Genomic DNA, 8333 nt, shown 5'->3' with positions numbered 1-8333 from the left:
ATGAATGGGGCTATATAAACCTTTAAAGGTACCGCCCCACTGAGCTGACAACAGAGATTGATCGCAGGGGTGTTTAAGCCGGGTTGGATGAAAACCCTGTCAGTCAATGAATCAAGAGAGAGAATAAGTGTATATTAGATCAAATGATAGCCCTACTGAAACAGAATGAATGAATGGGGCTCTTTAAACATTTAAAGGTACCGCTCTACTGAGCTGGGAAGAGGAATTTTGGCAGGGAGTGAGTTGATCGCAGAGATGTTTAAGCCGAGTTAGGTGAAAATCCTGTCAGTCAATGAATCAAAAGAGAGAAGATATGTATGTAGAGTAGTTGAAAGCCCTAGTTAAAAAGAAGAGATGAATGGGGCTATATAAACCTTTAAAGTTACCGCTCCACTGACGTGGGAGGAGGGATTTGGGCAGGAAGTTAGTTGATCGCAGGGATGTGTAAAGCCGTTTGGGTGAAAACCCTGTCAGTCAATAAATCAAAAGAGAGAAAAAGTGTATATTAGATCAAATGATAGCACCTACTGAAACAGAATGAATGAATGGGGCTCTTTAAACCTTTAAAAGGTACCGCTTCGCTGAGCTGGGAGTAGGTATTATGGCAGGAAGTGAGTTGATTGCAGTGATCTGTAAAGCCCGGATGAGTGAAAATCCCGTCAGTCAACGAATCAGTGGAGACAGTGCTGGTGAGGAAAGAAGAGAGAGAGGCCTTTAAAAATGCAGCATTATGAGAAATAGACAAAATTCCAAATACTGTTTGAAAAGTACAAAACACTTTTACATGAAAAAGAGAGAATTACAATTCAATAAAGCACAGAATATATTACCAAAAAAGAGACAAGATGTGTATATAGATGAATTGAAAGCTCTACAGAAACAGAATGGATGAATGGGAGTATATAAACCTTTAAAGGTACCGCTCCACTGAGCTGGGAGGAGGGATTTTGGCAGGAAGTGAGTTGATTGTAGGGATCTTTAATCCTGGGTTGGGTGAAAATCCTGTCACTCAATGAATCAAAAGAGAGAAGAAGTGTATATTAGATCAATTGATGAACCTGCTGAAACAGAATGAATGAATTAAAGGTTTCTAGAACTCCAAGGAACTGCTCCACTAAGCAGGGCTCAGGGATTTTGGCAGGAAGTGAGTTGATTGCAGGGATGTTTAAGTGGGGTTGGGTGAAAATCCTGTTATTTAATGAATCAAAAGAGTCAATATGTGTATATTAGATAAATTGAAAGCCCTACTGAAACAGAATGGATTAATGGGGCTATATAAACCTTTAAAGGTACTGCTCCACTGAGCTAGGAGGAGGGATATTGGCAGGAAGTTGAGGTCAATCCAGGGATATTTAAAACAGGTTGGGTGAATGTCCTGTCAGTCAATGACTCAAAAGAGACAAAATGTGTATATTAGATCAAATGATAGCCCTACTGAAACTGAATGGATGAATGGGGCTATATAAACCTTTAAAGGTACCGCCCCACTGAGTTGAGAACAGAGAATTTAGCCGGTAGTGAGTTGATCACAGGGATGTTTAAGCCGAGTTAGGTGAAAATCATGTCAGTCAATGAATCAAAAGAGAGAAGATGTATATATTAGATCAAATGATAGCACGAGTGAAACAGAATGAATGAATGGGGTTCTAGAAACCTTTAAAGGTTTCACTCCACTGAGTTGGGAAGAGAGATATTGGCAGGAAGTGAGTTGATTGCAGGGATCTTAAAGCCGGGTTGGGTGAAAATCCTGTTAGTCAATGAATCAAAAGAGAGAAGATATGTATGTAGAGTAGTTGAAAGCCCTAATTAAAAAGAAGAGATGAATGGGGCTATATAAACCTTTAAAGGTTCTTCCTCAGTGAGCTGGGAGGAGGGATTGTGGCAGGGAGTGAGTTAATCGCCGGTAGGTATAAAGCCGAGTTGGGTGAAAATCCTGTCAGTCAATGAATCAAAAGAGAGAAGTGTATATTAGATCAAATGATAGCCCTACTGAAACAGAATGGATGAATGGGGCTATATAAACCTTTAAAGGTACCGCCCCACTGAGCTGGGAGGAGGGATTTTGGCAGGAAGTGAGTTGATTGTAGGGATCTTTAATCCTGGTTGGGTGAAAATCCTGTCACTCAATGAATCAAAAGAGAGAAGAAGTGTATATTAGATCAATTGATAAACCTGCTGAAACAGAATGAATGAATTAAAGGTTTCTAGAACTCCAAGGAACTGCTCCACTAAGATGGGCTCAGGGATTTTGGCAGGAAGTTGAGATCAATGCAGGGATGTTTAAAACAGGTTGGGTGAATGTCCTGTCAGTCAATGAATCCTTAAAGGTACCGCTCCACTGAACTGAGAAGAGAGATTTTAGCAGGGAGTGACTTGATCGCAGGGATGTTTAAGCCGGGTTGTGTGAAAATCCTGTCAGTCAATGAATCAAAAGAGACAAGATGTGTATATTAGATCAAATGATAGCACTACTGAAACTGAATGGATGAATGGGGCTATATAAACCTTTAAAGGTACCGCCCCACTGAGCTGAGAACAGAGATTGATCGTCGGGATGTTTAAGCCGGTTTGGATGAAAACCCTGTCAGTCAATGAATCAAGAGAGAGAAGAAGTGTATATTAGATCAAATGATAGCCCTACTTAAACAAAATGAATGAATGGGGCTCTTTAAACCTTTAAAGGTACCGCTCTACTGAGCTGGGAAGAGGAATTTTGGCAGGGAGTGAGTTGATCGCAGAGATGTTTAAGCCGAGTTAGGTGAAAATCCTGTCAGTCAATGAATCAAAAGAGAGAAGAAGTGTATATTAGATCAAATGATAGCCCTACTTAAACAAAATGAATGAATGGGGCTCTTTAAACCTTTAAAGGTACCGCTCTACTGAGCTGGGAAGAGGAATTTTGGCAGGGAGTGAGTTGATCGCAGAGATGTTTAAGCCGAGTTAGGTGAAAATCCTGTCAGTCAATGAATCAAAAGAGAGAAGATGTATATATTAGATTAAATGATAGCACTAGTGAAACAGAATGAATGAATGGTGTTCTAGAAACCTTTAAAGGTTTCACTCCACTGAGTTGGGAAGAGAGATATTGGCAGGAACTGAGTAGATTGCAGGGATCTTTAAGCCGGGTTGGGTGAAAATCCTATAAGTCAATGAATCAAAAGAGAGAAGATATGTATGTAGAGTATTTGAAAGCCCTAGTTAAAAAGAAGAGATGAATGGGGCTATATAAACCTTTAAAGTTACCGCTCCACTGACGTGGGAGGAGGGATTTGGGCAGGAAGTTAGTTGATCGCAGGGATGTGTAAAGCCGTTTGGGTGAAAATCCTGTCAGTCAATGAATCAAAAGAGACCAGATGTGAATATTAGATCAAATGATAGCCCTACTGAAACAGAATGGATGAATGGAGCTGTATAAACCTTTAAAGGTACCGCCCCACTGAGTTGGGAAGAGAGATATTGGCAGGAAGTGAGTTGATTGCAGGGATTTTAAAGCCGGGTTGGGTGAAAATCCTGTTAGTCAATGAATCAAAAGAGAGAAGGTATGTATGTAGAGTAGTTGAAAGCCCTAATTAAAAAGAAGAGATGAATGGGGCTATATAAACCTTTAAAGGTTCCTCTTCAGTGAGCCAGGAGGAGGGATTTTGGCAGGTAGTGAGTTGATCACCGGTAGGTATAAAGCCGAGTTGTGTGAAAACCCTGTCATTCAATGAATCAAAAGAGAGAAGTGTATATTAGATCAAATGATAGCCCTACTGAAACAGAATGGATGAATGGGGCTATATAAACCTTTAAAGGTTCCACCCCACTAAGCTAAGAACAGAGATTGATTGCTGGGATGTTTAAGCCGGGTTGGATGAAAACCCTGTCAGTCAATGAATCAAAAGAGAGAAGTGTATATTAGATCAAATGATAGCCCTACTGAAACAGAATGGATGAATGGGGCTATATAAACCTTTAAAGGTACCGACCCACTGAGCTGGGAGGAGGGATTTTGGCAGGAAGTGAGTTGATTGTAGGGATCTTTAATCCTGGTTGGGTGAAAATCCTGTCACTCAATGAATCAAAAGAGAGAAGAAGTGTATATTAGATCAATTGATAAACCTGCTGAAACAGAATGAATGAATTAAAGGTTTCTAGAACTCCAAGGAACTGCTCCACTAAGATGGGCTCAGGGATTTTGGCAGGAAGTTGAGATCAATGCAGGGATGTTTAAAACAGGTTGGGTGAATGTCCTGTCAGTCAATGAATCCTTAAAGGTTTCGCTCCACTGAACTGAGAAGAGAGATTTTAGCAGGGAGTGACTTAATCGCAGGGATGTTTAAGCCGGGTTGTGTGAAAATCCTGTCAGTCAATGAATCAAAAGAGACAAGATGTGTATATTAGATCAAATGATAGCACTACTGAAACTGAATGGATGAATGGGGCTATATAAACCTTTAAAGGTACCGCCCCACTGAGCTGAGAACAGAGATTGATCGCCGGGATGTTTAAGCCGGTTTGGATGAAAACCCTGTCAGTCAATGAATCAAGAGAGAGAAGAAGTGAATATTAGATCAAATGATAGCCCTACTTAAACAAAATGAATGAATGGGGCTCTTTAAACCTTTAAAGGTACCACTCTACTGAGCTGGGAAGAGGAATTTTGGCAGGGAGTGAGTTGATCGCAGAGATGTTTAAGCCGAGTTAGGTGAAAATCCTGTCAGCCAATGAATCAAAAGAGAGAAGATGTATATATTAGATTAAATGATAGCACTAGTGAAACAGAATGAATGAATGGTGTTCTAGAAACCTTTAAAGGTTTCACTCCACTGAGTTGGGAAGAGAGATATTGGCAGGAACTGAGTAGATTGCAGGGATCTTTAAGCCGGGTTGGGTGAAAATCCTGTAAGTCAATGAATCAAAAGAGAGAAGATATGTATGTAGAGTATTTGAAAGCCCTAGTTAAAAAGAAGAGATGAATGGGGCTATATAAACCTTTAAAGTTACCGCTCCACTGACGTGGGAGGAGGGATTTGGGCAGGAAGTTAGTTGATCGCAGGGATGTGTAAAGCCGTTTGGGTGAAAATCCTGTCAGTCAATGAATCAAAAGAGAGAAGTGTATATTAGATCAAATGATAGCCGTACTTAAACAGAATGAATGAATGGGGCTCTTTAAACCTTTAAAGGTACCGCTCTACTGAGCTGGGATGAGGAATTTTAGCAGGGAGTGATTTGATCGCAGGGATGTTTAAGCCGGGTTGGGTGAAAATCCTGTCAGTCAATGAATCAAAAGAGAGAAGTGTATATTAGATCAAATGATAGCCCTAGTGAAACAGAATGGATGAATGGGGCTATATAAACCTTTAAAGGTACCGCCCCACTGAGCTGAGAACAGAGATTGATCGCAGGGGTGTTTAAGCCGGGTTGGATGAAAACCCTGTCAGTCAATGAATCAAGAGAGAGAATAAGTGTATATTAGATCAAATGATAGCCCTACTGAAACAGAATGAATGAATGGGGCTCTTTAAACATTTAAAGGTACCGCTCTACTGAGCTGGGAAGAGGAATTTTGGCAGGGAGTGAGTTGATCGCAGAGATGTTTAAGCCGAGTTAGGTGAAAATCCTGTCAGTCAATGAATCAAAAGAGAGAAGATATGTATGTAGAGTAGTTGAAAGCCCTAGTTAAAAAGAAGAGATGAATGGGGCTATATAAACCTTTAAAGGTTCTTCCTCAGTGAGCTGGGAGGAGGGATTGTGGCAGGGAGTGAGTTAAACGCCGGTAGGTATAAAGCCGAGTTGGGTGAAAATCCTGTCAGTCAATGAATCAAAAGAGAGATGTGTATATTAGATCAAATGATAGCCCTACTGAAACAGAGTGGATGAATGGGGCTATATAAACCTTTAAGGGTACCGCCCCACTGAGCTGAGAACAAAGATTTTAGCAGGGAGTGAGTTGATCACAGGTATGTTTAAGCCGGGTTGGGTGACAATCCTGTCAGTCAATGAATCAAAAGAGACAAGGTGTGTATATTTGATCAAATGATAGCCCTACTGAAACAGAATGGATGAATGGGGCTATATAAACCTTTAAAGGTTCCTCTTCAGTGAGCCGGGAGGAGGGATTTTGGCAGGGAGTGAGTTGATTGTAGGGATCTTTAATCCTGGTTGGGTGAAAATCCTGTCACTCAATGAATCAAAAGAGAGAAGAAGTGTATATTAGATCAATTGATGAACCTGCTGAAACAGAATGAATGAATTAAAGGTTTCTAGAACTCCAAGGAACTGCTCCACTAAGATGGGCTCAGGGATTTTGGCAGGAAGTTGAGATCAATGCAGGGATGTTTAAAACAGGTTGGGTGAATGTCCTGTCAGTCAATGAATCCTTAAAGGTACCGCTCCACTGAACTGAGAAGAGAGATTTTAGCAGGGAGTGACTTGATCGCAGGGATGTTTAAGCCGGTTTGTGGGAAAATCCTGTCAGTCAATGAATCAAAAGAGACAAGATGTGTATATGAGTTCAAATGATAGCCCTACTGAAATAGAATGGATGAATGGGGCTATATAAACCTTTAAAGGTACCGCCCCACTGAGCTGAGAACAGAGATTGATCGCAGGGGTGTTTAAGCCGGGTTGGATGAAAACCCTGTCAGTCAATGAATCAAGAGAGAGAATAAGTGTATATTAGATCAAATGATAGCCCTACTGAAACAGAATGAATGAATGGGGCTCTTTAAACATTTAAAGGTACCGCTCTACTGAGCTGGGAAGAGGAATTTTGGCAGGGAGTGAGTTGATCGCAGAGATGTTTAAGCCGAGTTAGGTGAAAATCCTGTCAGTCAATGAATCAAAAGAGAGAAGATATGTATGTAGAGTAGTTGAAAGCCCTAGTTAAAAAGAAGAGATGAATGGGGCTATATAAACCTTTAAAGGTTCTTCCTCAGTGAGCTGGGAGGAGGGATTGTGGCAGGGAGTGAGTTAATCGCCGGTAGGTATAAAGCCGAGTTGGGTGAAAATCCTGTCAGTCAATGAATCAAAAGAGAGATGTGTATATTAGATCAAATGATAGCCCTACTGAAACAGAGTGGATGAATGGGGCTATATAAACCTTTAAGGGTACCGCCCCACTGAGCTGAGAACAAAGATTTTAGCAGGGAGTGAGTTGATCACAGGTATGTTTAAGCCGGGTTGGGTGACAATCCTGTCAGTCAATGAATCAAAAGAGACAAGGTGTGTATATTTGATCAAATGATAGCCCTACTGAAACAGAATGGATGAATGGGGCTATATAAACCTTTAAAGGTTCCTCTTCAGTGAGCCGGGAGGAGGGATTTTGGCAGGGAGTGAGTTGATTGTAGGGATCTTTAATCCTGGTTGGGTGAAAATCCTGTCACTCAATGAATCAAAAGAGAGAAGAAGTGTATATTAGATCAATTGATGAACCTGCTGAAACAGAATGAATGAATTAAAGGTTTCTAGAACTCCAAGGAACTGCTCCACTAAGATGGGCTCAGGGATTTTGGCAGGAAGTTGAGATCAATGCAGGGATGTTTAAAACAGGTTGGGTGAATGTCCTGTCAGTCAATGAATCCTTAAAGGTACCGCTCCACTGAACTGAGAAGAGAGATTTTAGCAGGGAGTGACTTGATCGCAGGGATGTTTAAGCCGGTTTGTGGGAAAATCCTGTCAGTCAATGAATCAAAAGAGACAAGATGTGTATATGAGTTCAAATGATAGCCCTACTGAAATAGAATGGATGAATGGGGCTATATAAACCTTTAAAGGTACCGCCCCACTGAGCTGAGAACAGAGATTGATCGCCGGGATGTTTAAGCCGGTTTGTATGAAAACCCTGTCAGTCAATGAATCAAGAGAGAGAAGAAGTGTATATTAGATCAAATGATAGCCCTACTTAAACAAAATGAATGAATGGGGCTCTTTAAACCTTTAAAGGTACCGCTCTACTGAGCTGGGAAGAGGAATTTTGGCAGGGAGTGAGTTGATCGCAGAGATGTTTAAGCCGAGTTAGGTGAAAATCCTGTCAGTCAATGAATCAAAAGAGAGATGTGTATACTAGATCAAATGATAGCCCTACTGAAACAGAGTGGATGAATGGGGCTATATAAACCTTTAAGGGTACCGCCCCACTGAGCTGAGAACAAAGATTTTAGCAGGGAGTGAGTTCATCGCAGGGATTTTTAAGCCGGGTTGCGTGAAAATCCTGCCAGTAAATGAATCAAAAGAGACCAGATGTGAATATTTGATCAAATGATAGCCCTACTGAAACAGAATGGATGAATGGAGCTGTATAAACCTTTAAAGGTACCGCCCCACTGAGTTGGGAAGAGAGATATTGG

General features: G+C 41.0%; 1 long non-coding RNA gene across 3 annotated transcripts in view; it reads right to left on the bottom strand.

The window, feature by feature from the left end:
- Positions 1 to 534: 534 nt before the first annotated feature.
- The window catches only part of LOC117352507, a 33956-nt gene continuing 26157 nt past the window's right edge, over positions 535 to 8333 (bottom strand). For all 3 annotated transcript variants that reach the window (XR_004537701.1, XR_004537700.1, XR_004537702.1), the window contains exon 4: positions 535 to 686. This is a non-coding gene — a long non-coding RNA (uncharacterized LOC117352507). The remainder of the gene's footprint in view (positions 687 to 8333) is intronic.

This window comes from Geotrypetes seraphini, unplaced genomic scaffold, assembly GCF_902459505.1.
Source record: "Geotrypetes seraphini unplaced genomic scaffold, aGeoSer1.1, whole genome shotgun sequence".
In the NCBI taxonomy this organism is placed as follows: domain Eukaryota; kingdom Metazoa; phylum Chordata; class Amphibia; order Gymnophiona; family Dermophiidae; genus Geotrypetes; species Geotrypetes seraphini.
This window is presented reverse-complemented; position numbering and strand designations above follow the sequence as displayed.